Genomic DNA, 24,078 nt, shown 5'->3' with positions numbered 1-24,078 from the left:
ATTCTAGTTGCAATCCTTGTACAGACTCTTTTATTTTTTGAAAACCCTTCACTACTCAGCAGTCCCAGAAATGCATGTCAGCTCTTCATATGCCAAATTACTCACCTGCCATTTCAGAGGCCAAGTTCAGAAAGTGTTTAGACGAGAACTTAGAGGAACTTGACTCAATGAGGAGCGGGAACTGGCTCTTCGTGGCAAACTGAAACGAGCAGACAGACCTCCTCGTATTCCACGCCAGGTGTGGTTTTTCTCTGCTGCTGAGTACTTATCTGGCCCTACATAGGCTAAAAAACCTCTGGGAATGTTGGTGAGGCCCCTTGGAAGTAATTTTATACAAGGTCCAATCAATTCACTGGAAGGTTACTAAGAGCCTGCTAGGTGCCAAGTACTGTGCTATGAGCTGGAAATATGGTACAAATGACCTCAAGAAGGTCAACGTCAAGTGGGTAAGATTAAGAAAGAGGTCAGCAATGATAATCCACTGTGGCATGTATTACAAGGTGTTTACACAAGCGCAATCACAGGAAGACAGAAAGAAAAGGCTACAAAGAGGACATGGCATTTGAGTTGCGTCTTGAGGGGTGACAAGGCGGGCGCCTACTGACGGTATGGGAAGGAGAGCAGGAAGCACTGCACGAGGAAGGGACAGCAAGAAGCGAGGCCCTGGCCCACACACGGGTGTGAAATGCACACACCCCATCCATTGGGTGGATCAATCTTCGGGCAAACGTTACTATGTGTCTTCAATGTTCCTAAGCTGGGTGGGGATGACGCAGACAGGACTCAGAAGTGGTCCCTACACAGAAGGGCTCATTGTAAAGTCTGCTCAGATTGCTGGTAAGCGTCTCAGCTCGACTCAGACTGGAGGTCAGAAAGGTCTCTGCTCCTGCCCTGGGCAAGAGCATCTCACACAGAAGGAACTCAAGCCCCCCAGGACCAAGGAGCTGAAGGAACAGCAGGGCCAGGCAAGCCTTAGGGACAGTTTCTGAGTCAGCACAGTACGGCTCTGTCGGCGCATCCTCACCCCTTTCACTGGATTCTCCCAGATCCTTTCCTTTCTAAAATCTGCTTCTTGACCACCCTCCCCCTGCAAACACACACACTCACCAAAGACCCCACGGCGGACTTTCCCCTGGACTGCCTTTCCCAGCAATGCCTCTGACTCAAAACTGTGTCCCTCCCCCAGAAAGTCCTCCATCCCTTCCACCATGAAGACCTCTGCCCAACGTTAAGAGGAAGATGAGCAAAGTGAGTAGGAAGATGCGAATGATTACAATTCTCTCAATCTCCCTGAGGCCTCATTTGTTTTTTGTTTTTTTGCAGTACGCGGGCCTCTCACTGCTGTGGCCTCTCCCGTTGCAGAGCACAGGCTCCAGACGCGCAGGCTCAGTGGCCATGGCTCATGGGCCCAGCCGCTCCGCGGCATGTGGGATCTTCCCGGACTGGGGCACAAACCCGCGTCCCCTGCATCAGCAGGCAGACTCCCAACCACTGCGCCACCAGGGAAGCCCTGATTTTTTTTTTTTTAATAGCATCATTTAACTCAAATTATAGGTAGCATTTCAGGCAGTCTGGAAGGGATGTTTTAGGGTGGGGACTTGTTTCAACGGTCCTTAGATTCCACAACCACACAGGCTCCCACACCCATGAATAAACTTGGCCCTGGGAACGAAAAGAAGAAACAGTTCTCCCACGTGAGAGGAGACAGCCTCTGCTGTTCTCTGTTTGGGATCCACCAGTTTATGGGGAGCCCTGGGCTGGCCTGGGCAAATCTGCATCTCTTCCTGAAGGGCTGGAAGGCCGGTTGGAAGGGGGCGGTGGCAGTCAGCTGCCCGCATCATGGTAAGCACAGCTCTGGACCCGCGTCTGCCCCAACCAGTTCCCAGCCTCGGAGCCCAGCCTGTCCAGCCAGGGGCTCAGAGAAGCCTGGGGCCCTCAGCCGGAGCACCCTCCTGTCCCCCTTTATTCCCACTCCCAACCTCACTCTATCCTCTTGTTCCTTCCCCAGGGGCCCGGCACTCTGTGGATGTTCAGGGAAACCTGGTCCAGACTCTAGCAACCCCTCTGCCGCCCACCAGGCGCAGCTCCTGCCCTTTCTCAGGTTCTCACAGGAATCCGATCAGGACTTCCTAGCAGGCCTCCGAATCCCAGGCTCTTATCAGTGGTGAGCCAAATCCCATATCTCCTTCTGGGACACAGCCCTAGCAGAGCCATCTCTGGCCCAAAGCCCACCCCAGCTGGGCCTCCCCTGAGTAGAGGATTTATCTTTGGGGAGCTGAAGCGCCAGGCCCTCCTCAAAGCCTCAGGTTGAATACCCACTGATAAGGCTCGGCCACATCCTAAGGGGCGTCTCCTGGTGCGCGGGTGAGTGGTCCTGGAGGCCCGTCCTCCAGCAGCTGGGTGTGGCATCGCCTCACCATCCCTCAGAAAAGGCAGCTGCGAAGGAGATGGTGACACAATCCTCCCAAACCGGAGGATCGGGAGTCTGGAACGCCTTCACCTCTTTGTTTCTCCAGTTTCGGGAAAACAGACAAAAGTCATCTCGAGGGGTGAAGGAAAACCGATCAGCTGACGAGAACTCAAGGAGACCTCGGCCGTTTCGCAGGCTCATTCGTTTATTTTCTGTCCAGTCACCCTGACAGCCCCTACTGGGCTCGCTTCCCTTCCCTGTAAACAAGCGGCTCTAATTAAACTCGTTCTGTTGGATAAAGGTATATAACCTTGAAGGGCCCATAAAAAATGGCTTCCCTCTGAAGACTTCCAAAAGCGCGTGGTCCCTTTGTCAGGCCCTGGACAAGGTTAAGTTATGTCGTCGCTATCTTACTCTGAAGAACTCGAGTTACTGCACATCTGCTCTCTGCCTAATCTTTGCAGGAACATTGTGGTGGTCTTGTCAGCTCAAAACACCTAGTGGTCTCTTAACTGTTTCCTGCCCCAGATGTCCAGGCTTTCGGATTTGATTCTCTCTCCGCCTGTGCCCCCGGAGAAGCTTTCCACTGCCTTTCAGGCAGTGTCCTGGCTGTTCCGCGTCCCCGGACTCCAGCTCGGGGGGACTCCCGCTCCCAGACACGCTGACTTCAGGTAGAGACTGGGAAGCCCGGCAGGAGAAGAAAGCAATTATCCCTTCATGTTCAAAATGGAGGGAAAGGATGATATGAGAGGGGAAATTATGCAAGAAAATATGGATGCCAGACAACGCTGTTCTTCAGTCTGTGGTTGCAATTAGAATTTTTTTAATTGAATAGAATAAAAATATCAGCGTATATTACATTAGTAAAGGCATTCTTTTGTAGAACCTTTGCTTTAACTGTATGTGTGTGCGCGTGTGTGCGTGTGCGTGTGTGTGTGTATTTTCTGGGTTATACTTAAAAATTCCTTCCTGTGAGTTGCAAAGTAGTTTGAAATCCTGGTGTAGTGCATCTGGAGCTGTCTCAGTTCTACGGCTTTAACATTTCCCATCAATGTGACTGTGACCAAGTCCATTATGGTCTCCGAGTCTATTTTCTCAACTACAAATTGGGAGTGGTAACAATATGCACCATATTAGGGTGACTGAGAGGCCCCAATAAGACAAAGTGTGTGTGCGCTTTACTGCAAGGTTCTATGCCAATCGAAATCCACCTCACACCCCAGGAAGGGCTTCACGGAGGACGCCCAAGTTCGGTACCCGATGAGAGAAAGGGAATCACGGAGGAAGCCTCAGGCTCAGGTGTGGCTTCAAGGAGGAAGCCTCAGGCTCAGGTGTGGCTTCAGGACCTCACACGCTGCTTCATTTATTTAACAACATTTACTGAATGCCTTCTATGCATCAGTGACTATTTGAGTGACTGTGGATAAACAGACAAATGCTCTGACTCCGTGGAGCTGATGTTCCAGTGGGGGGCAGCCAAATTAAAAGAAAAAAATGATAGTGTGTGACATGACGTTGAATTCTCTGCGGAAAATGGCCTACAAGTAGACCAGTGCATTTGTTAGCAATTTTATCTAAGATCCCACGTGATTTTTTAGCAAGTTTTGGTGGCTGAAAATGTTGGGAAACCACTGTATAACTTTGCTACTTTGGGGTGATGTGGTATGTAAGATACCCAAAGACCCTTTTTGCAAAGGACACCCTTGGAATGTGTTCCCTTTAAGAGCTCTCTGGGATAATCCACCTTGGGCATCTTTTGATGACATCACCATCAGTTTTAATAAAAAGCAGCTTTAAATCAACAAGAAGGGCTTCTTGTCTAGAAGACAAGTAAACACATGGAATTTGTTACCTGAACTAGTTGTAGAGCCAAAACATAGACAGGTTCAAGACAGGCTTAGATAAATACATGGATAATAAATGTTTAATGGCATTTCAAATTTTTAAAAGAGATCACACGAACTATATGGCGTCCTGAGAGCTCGTGAGTAATCTTGGCTTCTTTGTACCAAGCCAGTGGCTTACGCACCATCCCCATCATCAACAGTATATAACTGCTGTGTGGTGACTTAAGTCCCGGGTCTCCAGCTCTTGTGATAATTTTTAGCAGCCAAGTTCAAAGGCTGGGAAACCAAACCTAAGGTTGGGAATCCTGGATACTCAGCCTCGCTTCCAGTTTTCATTTCTAAGTCAGTTCACATTTCTAAGACCCACACTCTCCTTTACAAAACTAGTCTCATTGACCTTTGAGGCCCCACTGAGTGAAGGAAAAACAAAAAGAGAAAACCGCTGATATAAAATTGTATCATGAGAGGGACTTCCCAGGTGGTCCAGTGGTTAAGACTCCGCACTTCCACTGCAGGGGGGCACAGGTTCGATCCCTGGTCACGGAACTAAGATCCCACATGCTGCGTGTTGTGGCCAAAAGAAAAAAATAAAATAAATAAAATTGTATCATGAGATCCTATCCATCTGGGAGGAGAAATCAGCACACTGTTGCCATGACGCTTTATGAGGTAACAACGAGCGTGTGAATTAACCGTGCTGGAAGATCTGACCCTAGGTCTTACACACTCAGAATCTTGAATTTGTCAGCACATAGAAGGTGGAACTGTTTCTCAAAGGCAGTGCTCATTAACCAAACTGAGAGTTACATATAAAAGCGAAATTCAAATTTTTACTAAAAAGGCAAAAATATATATATATATTGCCCTATGGTCTAAAACAGGGTCAGCAAACAATGGCTTGTGGGCCAGCTCCGCCTGACGCCTGTTTTTGTAAAGTAAGTTGCGCTGGAGCACATCCAGGCCCTAGGCTTACGTATCGTCTGGGGCTGCTTTCCCCCCAGGAGCGGCAGAGCTGCGTTACGGCCACAGAGCTGCTGTGACCTGCAAAGCTGAAAATATCTGCAATCTTGCCCTTTACAAAAAAGTCTGCCGAACTCTGGATGTGAATATTTTTGTTAATACAATTAACACATTCTCTCCTTGAAGCAGTATAAACTAAAGTGGGAAGTTTGTTTAATGAGCATAGGAACAGAACAGGTGGGCTTCCTTGGGTGATATGAAGGACTAATTCTCAGCTGAGAAAGTATAAGACAGAGTTGTCTATTACAGAGGAGCCATAATATTAAAATCCACCAGACAAGCTTCTTTGTCCTTTGGGCTGTGTTTGAATGGACCCTGCCACACTTTTCTTCTCTCTGTCTTTTGTTATTGTGCCTCCATTGCTAAAGAATCCCCATCAGATTTATGTAGCAGGCTAACCCTCAGGCTTCATGTAGCATGAACAAAACTGGTCCTGTTTCCTCCCTCCACAGAGCCAGCTCATCACAGTGACACAGCTGAACAGAACACAGAAGTGACTCCAAAGCCATGACGTGAAACATAGCTATGGACTCGGTGCTCTCAATGGTGGTAAAGGATGGCTACTCCTGGCAACACAGCCAACTTCTGAAAATCATCGTTAGCTCCCTCACGCATGTTACACTGCTAAATCTTCTTTCTCCTTTTTCAAAATTCCATTATGCTGTATATGAGATGTCTTCATCACACAGGCAGACCACCTTTCTCATTTCGAGTTGTATTTCTCTAGGTATCACCATGCCTTTTCTTATGTACACCAACTTAGTGTCTCCTAGTTCTGTTCTTCACTCCTCACCAAGATGCTATGGCTAGGGAAACAAGAAAAGAAAGAAAGAGAAGGGGGGGAGAAAGAGAGAGAGAAAGAAAGGAAGGAAAGAGGAAGGAAGGAAGGAAGGAAGGCAGGCAGGCAGGCAGGAAGCAAGGAAGGAAGGCAAGAAAAAAGGAGAACAGAAACAGAGAAGAAAGCTCATAATTTGTAAATCTTATTCCTGCCATATTTCAATAAAGTTGTTGCATGTTGACTTGTGTCCTCCCCCTCCAAAAAAAGATGTTGACGTCCCAACTGCCAGTACCTCAAAATGTGACTTGTCCATTGTTGCAGATGTAATAGTTAGGGTCAGGTCATACTGAAGTAGGGTGGGCCCCTGATCCAATATGATTGGTGTCCTCATAAGAAGGCAGCCATGTGAAGAAAGAGACACACAGAGAACACCATGCAGCAACGGACACGGAACTGGGGTGATGCAAACCAAGAAACCAAGCAATTGCAGGTAAACACCAGAAGCTAGGAAGAGCCAAGGAAGGAGGCCCCTCTACATTTCAGAGACAGCATGGCCCTGCTGCCATCCTGACTTCAGACTTCTGCCTTCTCGTACTGTGAGGCAATACATGTCTGTTGTTTTAAGTCACCCAGTTGGGGTGTTTCATTACAGCAGCCATGGCAAACTGATACATAAATACATTGAACCAAGTCTTGTAGCTCAGTGCCAGACTGTGTGCCAGACTATTTCAGGGCATTGGTTTGATAGCTGAACCCATTCTCTTTTTCCAATTTTTGGGGGGCTCCTCATGTTCGGCCCCACTTACTTTCTGCATGTAAGATGGAAGACATTTTGCTATAAGAATTATTTCCCATCTACCTCGATAAATCCTTTTTAGAAACATTCTGCACTAAGCACTGTGTCTAGTACAAGAACACTTTCCTAAAACAATGTGTGGAAGTACCTCTTCTTAGACATTTCTAACACATGTCAAGTTCTCTCTTCCGTGGGTGTGCAATGGGTTAAGAAACTAAAACACTCGTCCACCCACTCCAAGGCCTTTCTTTTCTGTGACTGTGATTTACCACACTGCCCATTAACCTCAGCATCTGGAACCAGGCCACACTCCTCCCCCAAATCAGATACATCCTTTACGAATGGACCAACATCCTTTAAGAAACATCGAGACTCATGCGGATTCTGGCTCCGTCACTGGTAAATAACAGTGATGATGATGACAGGAGTCTTTGGCTTTTTAAGCCATAAACTTAGCTCCAGAGTTTTGATTCATAGCTGGATACGAAACACTGTGGGAACTTTGATTAGCAGGTGGTCCCATCAGGTGGATGAATTGTTTCTACTTTCTCCATAGTTATTCACAGTTCATTTTCCCTTCAGGATTTTTTAGGTAAGAGCTTGGAACTCTAACATGTTTGGGTTTTAAATTCTGGAAGGCACGCGGTGGAAATTTTTGGCACTCTCTTCTGAGTGATTTATGTACTGCTCCCATTGGATGATCTGTTTTACGCATGTGTGAAGGACTGATGCTCTGGAAACGTTTGCTTCAAATTTGCATGTGTTGGCCCTTCTGCACCCTGCACTTCACACTGAAATGAAAAAACTCCTTCCCCGAGAGATAGTTACACTACATCCTGAGGGAAAAGATCTTGAGATCCTTTCACCCCTTTTTTTTCCCACTGGTAAGCATCATCAAGAAGCCAAGAGTAGGAACTCTGATTTTAAGATCAGCTGGGAAGATACCCAGCTAAAATAACTTGGAAATATGTTGGGAATTTCAAAAACATGATGTGTGGAGAAAGGATAATTAAAACAAGAATCTCTGAGGCCTCCAGAAAGCAGCAAAGCAGCAAATTCTGCTAAGGCATCTGGTAAGAGTTTCTCTTTGATGATAGCAGACGATTAGTGGCTCTTCCACTTCTGAGAATGAACATTGCCCTTGTTAAACAGAAAGAGCACTGTGAACAAGTCACCTCCAAATCACCCTGAAGGTAGCGGTGTTGAAGCATCAGCCCTCTTGGAATAACTCCTGCCAAAGTCATCCTCTAGGACAGTGACAAACATGCTGGCTTCATAAAGAATGGTATCAGTCCCAGAATTTAGAATTTAGAGCTGGAAGATGGCAGAGATATTCCACTGGGTTTTAGACAGGCCGTTGAGTCTATCCATTGGGCACCCGTCAATAAGTAAGATTATGTCATCTTGATCTTTCACTATCAGTTGGGAACCCCATGGGGTATAGGGTCAAGCCCACTGGGCAATAATCAATAATAGCCCCGTGCTAACAGGGGTCAGGTGTGGCAGTCTGGTTTGTCAACAGGAACCCTGTATTCACACAAAGAACTGAGTCTAGCTTATGAATAATCTTTGTTCATTTAGGATAACAAGCGATTTTCTAGTGGCCCGTCCCCAGGCTTGGTGCCATGGGAGAGATCAATGCACCCCTATGAAGGCAAAGACTAGTCTGGGTGCTCTTCCAGCCAGCCTTGCATCAATTAGCGTCCATGAGGCAGACAGGTGGCACATTAACGAGAGTTCAAGCAAAGGAAGCTGAATGAAGAAGCAGGGTGAAGGGAACCACGAGGGATGCTGACATGCTGGGAGGAGCGACAGCAGTGATCTGTCACCACCCTGGAGTCTGAGAGAACACACAGAGGGAGTGGCACTCCCGGAGCCTGAAGCGTTGGAGCCATGGGAGAAGGCGCAGGTGCTTCTGCAGCAGATGATGGCGCCACTACTACAACTGCAGTGAAGCAGGAGGGACTAGGAAGTGAACAGGGGCCTCCTTTCTCTTCCTAGCCTGCAGTCTGCTGGAGCCACTCTCCTCTAGTCCGAGCTCAAGGCAAGCTCTCCTTCCGTCTGAGCTGGGAGAGGTGATGGAAGCAGCATACAAAGAAAATCATTCTGGCCATGGGGTCCCAGATGGACTGCACTGGGGAGCAACTGGAAGTATGAAGACGGGTTAGGAAACTACTCAAGCTAAGAGGTAGTTCCGGCATGAAGTGATAAGGGCTCAGACTGCAGTTATGACAGTGGGAAGGGAAGGACAGGGCAGACTCAAGAGACATTGGCGAGGATGACAAACAGGCCTCGGCGACTAATTTAAAGTGTAGGGATGGCTGAGGAGAGGAGGAAACAACGGTGCTCAAGAGGTTTGCAGCCTAATTGACTAGGAAAATGATGGTGTTACAGAGAGATGTGGCGAGTTAGCTGGAGAGGGGGAGGCTAATAATTTACTGAAACAATTATGATGATTTTAAGGTTCCGGTACACCATCTGGGATGATATTTATTGGAGGTATTCTTCTTCACACGAATACTTCACCTGGGTTCAAGAGCTCATAAATGGCCTGGCTGTCCACCATTTCCCCAAACCCCAAACCTAAGACATCCTCATCAATCCTTTCTCCATTACTCCCAAATTACTCAGTCTCCAAATCCTATTCATTTTACTTTCGTTATCTCTCAAATCTACCCACTTTCCCCAATCCCATACTCTTTATCTTTGTTTCGACCACAATCATCCTTCATCTAGAATTCAGCGATTCTTTACCAAATGGTGTCCTGCCCCACCCCCATCATTTTCCACAAAGAAGTCAGCCAGGATGGTCTTTCTAAATAAGAAATCAGATTCTGCCATCTGCAGATTATAGCCCTTCGGTGGCTCCCTTGGGATAAAGCCTTAACAGAACATGATAATCTTCTCATAGTTGACACCTGTTTCATTGTCTGCCCTCATCTCTCATCATTCCATGTCTCACCTTCTATGTCCCAACCACACTGAGCTATTTACATTTTCTTGACTGTGTCACACTCTCTCTCACTCCCAACCTTGCACATGACTGCCTTCTCTGTCTGGATTATCTTCCTTCTTTGACAACGCATCATTCTCGATATCACACGTCAAAATATCCCTCCTCCTTCAGGGAGACTTTGCTGACATCCCAAGGCCATTCTGGGTATCTCTTTTCTGTGTTTCCTCAATATTTTATTCGTCCTGTATCATTGCTTGTAACACTGTGTAGAATTAATTGCTTATTTGCTTATGTGACTTCCACTCTAGATCTATGTGTCTAACCACAAAAAAGTATTTGTTTAATGAATGAATAAATAAAGCAAGTAGACACATTGTTCTCTTGGTATTTAAATCAATTCAACAAGCTGGCACTGTATAACTACTATTTGCCGTGCCCTGTGCTGGAGGTTGGGTGTATAATGGTGAGTGCACTCCTGCAGACAAGAAATGTACAATCTAGTATAGTAGAGTCAGTGATAAGTCAGCAAATATATTACACAAAGTGTTCAGTAATATGGAAGGGTCAGATGAGTGCAGTGGAAAAGGCCTATACTTAAACTCAGACTGAGGTTCAAATTTATTCTCCAATTTTTATATGACCTTGAACAAAAGGCTGAACCTCTTAAACCCCAGTCCTTTAATCTATAATGAGGACACAAATCCTATTTTAGACCTTATTATAATTAAATAATAACCGTGGGGCATCATAGGGTTCGTAGATGTTCAATAAATGCTATTTTCTTCCTTTACATGTTTTGCTGTTGTGTTTGTGCTGTCATTGTTCGGGACTTAAAACATCTTCGGATACACCTTGTTAAAACGTAACAGCGGGTGAGGTGTGGGGATGGGGCAGAATTTAATCACAGAAAGGGGCTCAGATATTTCCTGAGAGCTTTTGCTAGGGGAAGAAGGAAAGGTCTCTGGGAAGGATCCAGAAACTGAGGCGGAGACTCAGTGGGTGGATGTGCACGGTAGGGGGAACTGGGATCTGATTAGCATGTTGGCCTATGACTGATACTGGCCTCCTCACTTGAAAATCCTAGGAGTTCCTAACGTCCACAGAGTTTTCCAGCCACAGCTAAGACCCATCCACTCACAGCTCTCACACATTTTCTCCTTCTCTCCAACCAGCTCAAAAAGACCTCGACGTGACCAGCAACAGCAGCAGCAGAGCAAAGCTAAAACTGCAGGCTTGCCTCTAGCTAACTATATTTCTTCACAGTGTCTCTTTTTTGTTTCTTCTTTAATCCATCAGCTCTTTTCCTGGCCCTATTCCTGCCTTAGTTTGAGATCTCTGCTAAATTTCCCCAGATCAGGGATTTTAACGTAGCGGTGGGTCATCCCCAGTGAGCAACGAGGGCAAAAATTGAGTACAAAACAATAAAATGGAAGTAAGAAAAAAAAAAAGAAACCAAAATAAATATCAAAAGCAAAGAAAGGAAGAAGAAAATTGGACTCTATTTACAGATGGCATGAGTATTTGTGCTGAAAACCTCAAGGAAATCTACATGACAGCTACTAGAATTAATATGTAAATTTAGCAAGGTGGGAGAGTACAAAGTGAAGCATCCAAAAGTTAATTGTATTCTGTACGCCAGCAGTAAACAATCAGAAAATTAAATAATAAAAATTCGATTTGCAAGGGTACCTAAAAACAAACAATATTTAGGAATATATTTAACAAAAGATATGTGAGAACTCGTCACTGAAAATTATAAAACATTGCTCAAAGAAATTAAGGAAGAATCACATACATGGAGAAATAATCCATGTTCATAGGTTTATTGGAAGGTTCCGATTCATAGTACGTTAAAATTCATAGGTTTGTTGAAAGATTCAACTGTTAAGATTTCAATTCTACTCAAATTGACTAAGGGATTCAAAGTAACCCCAGTCAAAATCCCAGCCAGTATTCTCCCTGAAATTGACAAGCTCATTCTAAATTTTATTTGGAAAGGTGACAGCTCTAGAATAGCCAAAACAATTTTGAAAAAGAAGAACAAGATGGACCTTGATAGTGTAAGAAGAACTTATGCTATCTACAAAAATCGAGATAGTGCAGTATTGACAGAAAGATAGACAAAAGGAACAATGAAACACAATAGAGTCCAGAAAGAGATCCACACATATATGTCTAATGATGCTGGAATGACTGGATATCCATATGCAAAAAAAAAAAGTGTCAACTCAAACTATACACAAAAATTAACTTGAAATGATCATAGACCTAAATGTGAAGCCTAGTACTATAAAATTTCTAGAAGAAAACAATGGAGAAATTTTAGTGACCTTGGGTTTTGTGAAGATTTCTTAAATAGGAGAGAAAAACCATGAGCTATAAAAGAAAATGCCAGTAAGTTACTTTATCAAAATAAAAATTTGGGTCTTTAGGGCTTCCCTGGTGGTGCAGTGGTTAAGAATCCGCCTGCCAATTCAGGGGACACAGGTTCGAGCCCTGGTCTGGGAAGATCCCACGTGCCGTGGAGCAACTAAGCCTATGCGCCACAACTACTGAGCCCGAGTGCCACAACTACTGAAGCCCATGTGCCTAGAGCCCGTCATCCACAACAAGAGAAGCCACCACAATGAGAAGCCTGCTCACCACAATGAAGAGAAGCCCCCACTTGATGCAACTAAAGAAAGCTGGCATGCAGCAATGAAGACCTAATGCAGCCATAAATTAATTAATTAATTAATTAATTTTTAAAAATTGGGGTCTTTAAAAGACATTGTCAAGAAAATGAAAAGACAACCAAGAGAATGTAAAAAATGTTTGCAAAGCATATATTTAACAAAGGACTTGTATCCAGACTATTTAAAGAACACTTACAATGCAATAATAAAAAGACAAACAATCCAATTAAAAAATAAGTGAAAGAATTGAACAGACACTTCACTAATGACAGTATACAAGCTGCATGAAAAGATGTAAATGACACTAGTCACCAGGGAAATGGAAATTAAAACTACCGTGAGATTCCACCATGCACCCATTAGAATGGCTATAATTAAAATGGACAAAACCAAATGGAGGTGAGGATGCTCAGCGACTGGAATCCTCATACACCCCTTCTGGGAATATTATATGGCTCAATCATTCAGAAAAAAACCTTTTGGTAATTTCTGAAAAAGTGAAACATATGACCCAGATGTTCCACTCCCAAGTATATACACAAAAGAAATGAAAACATATGTCCACACAAAGACTTGTACACAAGTATTTATAACAGTTTTGCACACAATAACCCTAAGTTGGAAATCATCCATAGCAGCTTTATGCACAACAATCAAAAATCAAAACCAATCCAGATGTTCACCGGCAGGTTATGGATAAACAGAAAGTGATACATGCACATGGTGGAATATTATTCAACAATAAAAAGAAACAAACTGCTAAATACACAACAAAATGAATAAATGTCAACATCATTATGTTGCGTGTACGATGCCAGACATAAGAGTATGATTCCATTTATATAAAAGTCTAGAAAATTAAAAAAATCTGTGACCAAAAAGCAGCTCTGTTTTGATTGGGGCCAAAGTAGAAGAAGGGAGGGACAACAAAGAAGCAAGGAGAAATTTTGGAGAACGATAGAAATATTCTCCATCTTGATTGTGGCAGTAGTTCCTCATGTGTACACACTGAGTTGTGCATTTTAAATGGATGCATTACATTGTACGTAAATGATATCTCAATAAAGTTGATTTTCAAAAACAAAGAAGGCTAGCCCAATGCTATGTGTCTCCATATACCTACATCTCTACATATAACCACCAATCTCTGGAATTTGAACTTGAACTTTCCAAACAACATCAGTTACCTCACAGTCTCACACAATGAGGAACGCATTCGCTGTCCATTTTCCTTTCCTTCCTGTCATGCATACCTCCACATTTCACTCTGTCTACCACTCCACCCACAAAATAAAAGTGTGAAGTTCCCTTCTGACTAATGCAACAACTTTAGACTCCCCTGAAACAACAAACACAGCAGCACGTGTGCATGGCGTATGTGCGCCCTTTCCCCCAAAACATCCCTTTATGGGGGGCGCTATACAAGGAAGCAAGTGATGTAATCATTATACGTGATAACTAAATGGTTAGAGGACAGGAATAAAGAATTGTAGGAGTTAACTATGAATCTGTGATGATACACAAATCATGTCACTTTGGAGTGGATTATTGAGGAGGAAGGGGACAACCATTTTCAGATTAGCTACATCAACACGGGTGTGCAGGGACTACCCTGGTGGTCCAGTGGTCAAGAATCCGCCTTCCAATGCAGGGGACTCGGGTTCGATCCCTGGTCAGGGAACTAAGATCCCACAACATGTCGTGGGGCAAGTAAGGCGGCGCGCTGCAACTACTGATTTCTAGCGCCTCAACTAGAGACCCCGCCTGCTGCAAACTACAGAGCCCACGCGCCCTGGAACCTGCGCACCACAACTAGAGAGGAGCCCGCATGCTGCAACTAACACACCGTGCAGCCAAAAAATAAATAAGTAAATAAAATGTTAAAAAAAGAGAGAAAGAAAACCACTGGATTTAAAAAAAAAAAAAAAAAAAACTGGTCTACAAGGTTTCACGGGTGTCCTACACACCCTCACCTTCAGGTCACCTGCTACACAGAAGCTCAGCTAAACTAGCTTGTTTCCTTCAGTCTAGCCCAGAGGTCCCCAACCTTTTTGGCACCAGGGACCGGTCTCGTGGAAGACCGGTGGGGGTGGGGATGGTTCAGGTGGCAATGCGAGCGATGGGGAGCCATGGGGAGCGGCAGATGCAGCAGCTCACTCGCCCCCTGCTGTGCGGCCCGGCTCCTAACAGGCTGCACACCAGTACTGGTCCATGGCCCGGGGGTTGAGGACCCCTGGTCTAGTGAGTATTTTCTGCTAGTGGGGATTCCTTAAAGCTGCAATTAGTTAGCCTGATCCTATAATTTGCTGTGTTCCCAAAGCCAGTCACAATAATTCCTCCTGATTCCAAGAAGGTATGCCCAGCATCTAGAACATCTTTCTGCTATTGTCCACATACCCAGTCCTATTATTCTGACCAGCTGATGATTGATATTTGTGTAGGGTCTGAGTTCTGCTACTCGTGTCAATAATATTTGCTGACTCAGAGAAGCATTACTGTAGTTAACGTAGAGGTCTTGCTAACCTCTGTCTCTTTCTGAAGGCCAGTTAGTATTGCTTCTGAGTTAGGGCATTGGAATCATGAAATTTTGCTGAATACGGTCGTAACATTTAATTCCTGCCAGTTACCCTCTGGTCAGAAGTATTAGAGGTCTGCAGATGGTCTGGCAAGGTTTCTAGAAGCAGTAGAAACCAGCAGCTGACTGCACAGCTATATAAAATTAAAAGCTGTTTCAAGATATGTACCATATGTACATGTACAAATCCATTAGGTAACATGGTGATCTTTTTGCATTATATGGGTATTAAATGCTATGGGAAATAAGGGACAATCAGAGAAATACATTGGCAAGGAAAAGAGAGAAACATGTATTGAAATCTTAACCTAGGATGGTTGCTTCCCAGTTTTTTGTTTTTTTTTTTTTTTTGCGGTACGCAGGCCTCTCACTGCCGCGGCCCCTCCTGTCGCGGAGCACAGGCTCCGGACGCGCAGGCTCAGCGCTCACGGGCCCAGCCGCTCCACGGCACGTGGGATCTTCCCGGACCAGGGCACGAACCCGTGTCCCCTGCATCGGCAGGCGGGCTCTCAACCACTGTGCCACCAGGGAAGCCCTGCTTCCCAGTTTTAATAGGATATATTTCAGTTAAGAAAACATGGAGAAAACAGATGCAAGACTTAAAACTCTAAGAAGACTGGTCAGTAACAATGAGTGAAAATAGCAATGCCTCTTTTCTAGAATCCTTAAAATATATTAGTATCTTGTTTTAAATTAGAGAGAGACTAAATTAGTCTTTTTATGACAATTATGACAGCAAGTCTAGCACTATGGTTTTCATTTTAGGAGTGTTATAGATCTGCATAATATTGTAGGAGCAAGGAGTGTGATCCTTATACCCATTGAAGAAATTAGTGATAAGAAGTTAGACTAGCAGAGAAATGAACGTTCAAAGGGAAATTTTGAAAAGATAATGAGATATTTGAATGAATTCAAGGAAACCTGTTTACCAGCTGTTTGGCTAAAAGTTCATGTAAAAAAATTCAGGGATGAGGCCTGCACTATTTGAAACTCTATGTGTCTTCAGGAGACCAACACTGGGATTAAAACTGAAAATCTTTCATCACTTTTCTGAATATTGGGACAATATGGTGTTCAATTGTAATCCATATGTTTAGCATTTTTAAGGTCAGGTTTCCTCCGGGTTTCATGAGCCATCAGGGAACCTCTTCTTTTAGTTGTGTAAGCCAAGGTGACTCTGTAATGAACCAGGGTACAAGCCTAGTTTTTACACACTTTTCATGATCTCTCTCCACGATCAGAGAAGGATCTCTCTGGTCTGAGTCTGCCTGACATTGATGGCATGTGTGGGCAGGTCTGCTGTACGCCTGCCTGGTCTGCAATTCTAGGTGATGCTGGGGTTTTAGAGGAAGAACGGATCATACTCTGACCCTCTCTGAGTTCAGAAACAAAACAGAAATAGACACCAGAAGGATCAAGGTGGGGAACACTGAGAGTGGCAAAGAATGGTTCCCCGCCAAAAGGAATTGTCAGCGGAAGTTTTCCTTTAGCTCAGGTTAGATTTCAAAAGACATTTCTCTAAGCGAAAGTTAATATTAAATTGGAGTTCAGAGAGTAAACTAAATTTTTTAAACACTGTAATCTGAAGCCATCTCTTTAGGGTAGCAAAGTTGAAATCCATATGCTAGCAGATGATCTTTGACTTAAAACAATTTTAAAGAACCGACATCACACTTTTTAATACTCCTTGTTATTATTAGCTCTATTCAAAAACACGTTTCTCACAGGTTCTTTGCACACTGTTAAATGTGCAACAAAGGTAGACGCATTTATTTTTAAGTGAGGAGAATTTTCAAGGACCTTAGGCCTCACTGTTCAGTTTGTACAATAAGTGGGTGGGACATTATATGGATGACCCGGCATTCATGGGTCACGCTGAAGAATAAATCCCTTAGACTTAATTCCTATCTTTTTTCTTGAATTTTGGTACCTGGCTGTTTTTTGCAGTGGCATCTTCCGTCTTTTATCCCAGTTTACAGTTCTATTTTGCCCCCATATCCACGTCCGGTATTCACCACAAAGTTGTTGAAGAAGTTATTATTGAACAAATCATTGTTGAATCAAAGAATTTTCTACCATAAAGCAGCAAATTAAACACTATGTCTAAGTTATTGGCATACGGAAAGATGAAAACCCACAGGCCTCGTAAAAGAACCTTTAGTCAGCAAATTTTTTACTGGCTTAATTTTTTTTACCTTTGAAGTTTTCCTTTCTTCTTTTTTCTGGAGATAACTGGAGTTTGTTGCTTAATTTTCTAGAGTTTTCTCAAGCAGCCTTCCCCCGAGGTCCAACGCTAGGGAGGCCGCACAGGTGAGCAGACCGGCGAGCGTGTGATTGAGGCGTAATCTTGAGTCACAGCCACGGTCCTGGTTAACTCGTTCTTGAAGGAGCGGGAGGGGGAAGGGGGAAGAAGGGGACACCCTGGTTGGAGTCAGGGGGAGACGGTGGCTGGGGTGGGGAGGGTGGTACAGAGGACAGCAGGGCCAAAGGCAGGGGTGCTGGCGGAAGGGCCAGCCGCAGCGCGGCCGGCGTTTCCCGACCGGCGTTTCCCGGCCGGGTTACTAGCGTCGCCCGTGAGGCGCCTGCGCGTTACACCCAGAGCCCCGCCCCACGCATCCGTTACGCCATCATCCGGGCCAATCAGAGTGAGGAGGTCTGGCAGTGCCGGAGAGTCTTTGCCCAGCTGGCTAGAGAGTCAGTGCCACAGAATTCACGAACATTCTCAACCAAGTCGTGACCCGACCTCCCGGTCTGAAGACTGACGGTTTTAGCATTGAATCCTGTTGCATCATGGTGACCGTGGTAGTGACACGACCAGCAAGCTGGGCTTCGAGGAATTCTAGTGCTTGTGGAGCAACATCAAAATGTGGCAAACAGTTTGACGTTGACCGTTCAGGGACCATGGGCAGCGGTGAACTCCCCAGGAAACTTTGAGGCAGCAGGGTTCCGCCTGAATGAGCATCTCTACGACAGGATCATCGGACGCTACTCAGATGGGGGAGGGAACACCGATGTTGACAGCTTCATCAGCTGTCTGGTCAGACTCGTCAGATTTCTGTGCCTTCAAACCTCTTGACAGACGTGGCACCGGACAAATCCAGGTGGACAGCCAGGAGTGGCTGCAGCTGACCATGTATTCCTGAATGGGAGCCCCAGACCTGCCCCCTCATTGCCTCGCCGCAGGACTCACCTTGGACTCTTCCGTCTCTCCCAGGGCTGAGGCTGATGGCAGTCATACCTTCACGGGCCTTTCAGTTCTCCCAGCCCTTGGCATCCAGCTTCTCAGCCAACAGCCAGGGCCCAACAAGCTTCACCACGCCCTGCCCGAAGGGTGACCCCAGGCCAGCACACCCAATCTCACACCCACTGCGTGACCCCTCTCCCGCACCAGTGCCATGTCCAACACTTGCGTTGCTTCCACATCCCAAGGGCCCTTCTCTCAGTTCTGGGAGGATCAGTCCAGTCCCTACACACCCTGGCATACCCATTCAGTTACCACCCGGAAAGCCCGAATTCCAGGCCATAACAGGCCCATATGCCCCAGTGCCTTTGTCTGTATTCTGCTCCCAGCCTGCCAGGCCCAAAAGGACAAAAATGTACCCCAGTGGCTGCTCTCTCTGAAAAAAAACCAGCCCAACAACTTTTCGCAGTCACTATAAACTCATGCATACCTCAAAGCCTTTTTGAAGAACTAACATACAGCTCAAGATTTTAACACTGCTATTTTGTGCTACAATTCAGATTTACTTAGTTAGCTCAGAAAAGTTCCCTCAGTACAGAAATCCATAGTCTTCCCCCCCGCCTTTTTTTTTTTTTTTTTTGCTGTACGCGGGCCTCTCACTGTTGTGGCCTCTCCCGTTGCGGAGCACAGGCTCCGGACGCGCAGGCTTGGCAGCCATGGCTCACGGGCGCAGCCGCTCCGCGGCATGTGGGATCTTCCCAGACCGGGGCACAAACCCGTGTCCCCTGCATCTGCAGGCGGACTCTCAACCACTGCGCCACCAGGGAAGCCCCTACCCCCCTTTTTATCTTGGGAAGTGATGGAACAGTGTAGAAGTTGAAGGATCTGTAACAAACGGGGTATTTGATCAGGTACTACCTAAGGACTAAGTACCCAGGGTTTTTGTTTTGTTTTTCATGTTGTATCATATCACCCAAAGAAGGAAGAGAACTTTGAACACTCTTCCTGAGAATAATTAATGATTGATTTGCTATGCTTGGAATGTGTAATGCATTGAGTTCCAGAGGACGTGCCTATCCTTACCAGTGGGCAGGAGAAAATGTACAAATCTTTCTGAAGAAAATATCTCTGATTGGATATCCTGCTAATGATCATGAGAGTGCTGTTTTGGATTTAAAGCTTGTTCTGCAACTCAACCCTAAACAGAAATTCTATTTTAATAAACAGGCAAAGACTAAGAAAAAACTACCTTATCAAGTGTGTGTTTGTAAAAACTCCACATCGCTTCCTTTGCAGGAATAGTCTTTGGCAGTAATTCTCATTCTGTCTCTGATGTTCATTAGATTGTATAACCTTGGATGAATCAATAGCCTGTAAAATAACTCAAAAAGTTGTTTTCAAGATTATATAAATGTAAAGATGTCAGACATTTAAGCATCATGTCTTGAATAGCAAAGCTATTCATTAAATACTAATTTTCTTTCTCTTCTCTTTTCTCCATATGTAGCATTTAAAACTTATTTTGTACACCACTTGGAATTTTATGTAAGCTTTGAGAAAATGCACTTTAATATCTGTGCTTTAGCAACATTGTGAAAGAATTTACCCCAGTTACAGGCCCCATTTACATGGTGAACAAAAGTATATAACATTGTGTGCAAATCAGGGCCAAACCTCTTTTGCAGGTCTTGAGACTAGTTAAGTATTCCCCACACTGAAACACTGCACGTTGGCCTGCTTCACCTGATCGAAGTGATGAGAGGTTAAAATCAGTGTGCAGAGCGCTTTAAAAATCTTGGGCAATCTTGAGCATCAAAAGAAAATCATTATCTGTTTTACCTTCCTTCTAATAGCATACTTAAGAATGAAAGTACATTTGGATGAAATCCAACCGAAAGAAAGTCCCCTCTGAAATGAGGATTCTGCCATTTCGAAGACTGTTGTGTGTATACTCAGCGGGATATTGTGCCATAAGCTTGGCATGAAAAATTGAAGTGAATAATGGGTAAAAGAAAAAGTATTCTTCAAGTTTAAAAAAATATTTTTCTGGGCAAAAAGGAAAGTGATTGTGAAATTTGAAGTTCTAATCATTCTGGCTAAAGGAGAACACATTTAAAGGGCTACGTTGGGACCAACATAAATGTGTCTTTGTTTGGGGTCAGGGTTTAATGCATAAAGGCCTTCAAAAGAACAACACCTAAAACTGTGAGGCATTCCCCACTCCTTCAGACTGGTCCACCAGGCAAGAATCCATCAGTGTGTCGGAGTCATTGAAAAGAAAAGGCTTAAAAAAAAAGAAGAGGCTTATCCCAGATGTGATGGTTAGGGATGACACTCAGTTGCCTCCACAATATTGATTTCCAACCATTTCCTTCATTACTTACAGAAACTGCCTCCTACCAGGAAGAGTGAAAACATCTGAAATTTGCATTCCAGCCTCCCTTTGGGCTAGTGCACGGGCATGTGACCCAATTCTGGCCAATGTGTTTGAACGGGAAGTATTCTGGAGATAGAAAGCCCTTAGAAATGTTTTCCTTTCCCTTCAGTTAAAAAGGTACATGTATAGGGACTTCCCTGGCAGTCCAGTAGTTAGGACTCCACCTGTTTCCACTGCAGGGGGCATGGGTTTGATCTCTGGTCAGGGAACTAAGGTCCCACAAACCACATGGCATGGCCAAAAAAAAAAATATATATATATATACAGTTTTTCCTTTTCCCCTCTAATGTCCTGAAGGTGAAAGCCAACACACCTAGGATGTCCCAGCAGAAAGAAGATGGAAACACCTGGGTCCCTGATGGCTTCATCTCAGCTCCAGACCTCTTGTTAAGTCAATCCATATATTTCCTTATTGTTTGAACTATTTTAATTGAGGTATACTTTACTCACAGCCTAAAGCATTCCAGTTGACACAGTTCTTGTCGAAGGTTGAAAAAGTACTCCAACCAAGGCTGATAAAGCTTGAAAAAAAAAGCATGAGACTCCCCATGTGGTATGACCGAAAAACTACTGAAACACACCCACTTCCACACCCCTACCACTTCCCATTCTTTATCTAAAATTCCCACCAGTAGAGGCTTCGTGATGTAAGTTCATCACATGAACAAACTTTGACTTCCTTTATGTGTCAGGTTGTCAGATAAATATTTGGGACATACTAATGTTAAAAATGTATTCATCATTTATTTGAAATCCAAATTTAACTGAACATCCTGTGTTTTTATTTGCTAAATCTGGCAACCTTAACTACGCGTCACATCCTGTGGTAAGCTCTGGGTTTAAAACACCATTACCTATTTCAAGGAACTCATCTCTTTCGAAGACTGTAGGTGATTCTTCTGTGCACACTGGGTAGACACACGTGATTCTTCTGTGCACACACGCCTAAGAAACTCTCTGGTTCAACTCTACATTCTACAGACCAGGAAGCTGAAGCCCTAAGAGGTCACATGATTTGCCCAAAGGCACACAGCTGCTCCAGGGCAAAGGTGGAAATGGGTCCCACATTTCAGGGTTCTTTCCAGTGTACCTCTTTCCTGTGGCCCCTTCACCCCTGCTCCTGAAGGCTTTTTGTTTTAGGATGAAACGGGAGGCTAATATTGTTCGACTTGGTGGAGAGAGGGAGACTTATAATATAATCAATCTAATTTCCTTTGATGAGGAAGACAATTGCATTTTAGTCACTTTCTTTTTTTTCTTCTTTTCTTTGTTGGCCGCATTTGCGCGGCATGCAGGATCTTAATTCCCTGACTAGGGATCGAACCCGCACCCCCTGCCGTGAAAGCACAGAGTCTTAACCACTGGACCGCCAGGGAAGTCCCCTTGGTCACTTTCTTACACGGAAGAGTATTTTGAATAAGAGGAGAAATACACAATTGTGGAGCAAGAAAACTGTCTCCAAATCTACAGAAATACTTTCTTGAAAAGAAAATTTTCCAAATATTCTTTCATATAGGTAATATACATCTACACATATCTGTCGTGTGCATAGGTGTCATATGTACAGTTATATGTCATATATATAGCTAATTACAATAGATCATATAGGTGATACATAACTCAAAGCCACATCAAGACTTGTTGTAATTTGCAAATATCAATAAGGAAGGCTTTCCTTTATTACCCAGGTATCCTTAGCTAATATTTTGGTCGAGATTGCCAAGTACCCAGCCTCTGTAAGTGATGAACATGGTGACTCTCCAGTTGGGAAGTCATTATTCCTTCTGAAAATAGGCAGCATGGAATAAAGCTCTCTGGGTAGGCTGCTATATTATCACATTTCCTACTCATAGATCATCAGGGCGGAAGACTCAGAGTTTTTTCTAGAAACCTTTTACATCTAATCCAATTCTCTCATTTTGCACTAGTCCAAATCATGGGATTCTGTCAGTGGAGAAGATGGAGACCACATTAAGTCAATTCTCTGTAGAAGATCTTAAATCTAGCATAGGTTGCTTGTAAATCTTCTTTTCTCATGTTTCTTATAAGCCAAATCCAATTATCCTAAATGCAGAGAATAAGGCAAATTTCACATTAAGAAACAATCTCAGAACATATACCTAGACTATTGGGCTGTACTAATAAAAACAAAAACAAACAAACAAAGAAAACTGAAATTCCAGAATAGGATAAATTCAGTGGATCCTTGGAATTCCTTATAACGGCACGTGACTCAAAATCTCAATTCTTTAGATATAGACATCCTCAATTAGTCTATGCAATTATCATGTATTAAGTCTTTTCAAGGTCTATCAAGTTGACTCTCCAAGTTGTGCATTCTTTCTCATGGAATGTCCACACATGACCATATCACAAATAACAGCTCTCTGTCTCAAGCTACCTTACCTCAGGCAGGGAAGGTCTTTGTGAAAACCAAAAGAAGCTCCTGTTTGAAAAAAGAGATTGCGCACTGCAGCTTCAATCTTCCCAATTATTCAGCTTTTTAAGAGTTCTCCCTTGCACTACCTCCAAGCTACTGACATTTTGGCTGTTTCCAAAATTCAAATCTATTCTCCAAAGACAAGAGCCCACATTCATCTCATTGCATGCATTCTGTTATGCTTGTTGTTTTTGTTAAATGAATCACATTACCTTATAGTCTCACCTTGTGTAGATGAGAACATTATCCCATGATAAGAATTTCTGTAATGGAAATGTTAAAAGTATACCCTTGAGACTTCGACCTCCAGTATAGTGGATTCTGTCTTACCTGCTTGGACATGTTGTATTGAATTGAGGTCACAGTTATGCAAATAACATTCCAGAGATTTTTCTCCCACTGAAATAAAGGGGGCTGTTCAAGCTTCTGTCTCTCCCATTGGTTAGGAACTCTGACTCCTGGACCTAGAGAGCTCTCCAGTCCTAGAATGAAGCTATTGTTAATCAAGTGACTTCTGTGAGGGCCTCAATCCTCTCTCCCACCTCCCTGCACCATTGCCTCTTAGTCAGCATGACTCAACACTTGACTAAGAATGTTCTACTTGAACTTTGATTGATTTCAGAAGAGTGGCGTGTCTTAAATGTTGACCATTTACTGATTCACTGTGAAGACAGAATTCCTGAAAACCGTGAAATAAAGTTTGAAGCCAAAAATGTGACCCAAGAAAACTGTGTAAACATATTTTCTTAGAATCCTTGACATCTATGAACTTTTCTGTCAGATCTCAGCTCTAGATATTGGATTACTATGCACTAGTAAGTCTTTGGGAGTATTTCTTCTTCTTCTTTCCTAAAACTCCCTGGCCATTAGAAACTGGTCTCTTCCTTATCAAGCCTATCTATGTATATAAATTATGAAATAATTGTTGATGAAAAGTCTACTATTTCATAGTTGTAAAGAGAT

The 24,078-nt window shown here is 44.0% G+C and overlaps 1 long non-coding RNA gene and 1 pseudogene across 3 annotated transcripts in view; one reads left to right on the top strand and one right to left on the bottom strand.

Moving 5' to 3' along the window:
* Positions 1-767: 767 nt before the first annotated feature.
* On the top strand, positions 768-18,200 carry LOC101278944 (calpain small subunit 1-like; annotated as a pseudogene).
* Positions 18,201-21,197: 2,997 nt separating this feature from the next.
* The window catches only part of LOC117198077 (uncharacterized), a 31,469-nt gene continuing 28,588 nt past the window's right edge, over positions 21,198-24,078 (bottom strand). For all 3 annotated transcript variants that reach the window (XR_007474655.1, XR_004479018.2, XR_004479017.2), the window contains one exon: positions 21,198-22,739. This is a non-coding gene — a long non-coding RNA (uncharacterized LOC117198077). The remainder of the gene's footprint in view (positions 22,740-24,078) is intronic.

This window comes from Orcinus orca, chromosome 21 (genome assembly GCF_937001465.1).
Source record: "Orcinus orca chromosome 21, mOrcOrc1.1, whole genome shotgun sequence".
In the NCBI taxonomy this organism is placed as follows: domain Eukaryota; kingdom Metazoa; phylum Chordata; class Mammalia; order Artiodactyla; family Delphinidae; genus Orcinus; species Orcinus orca.
This window is presented reverse-complemented; position numbering and strand designations above follow the sequence as displayed.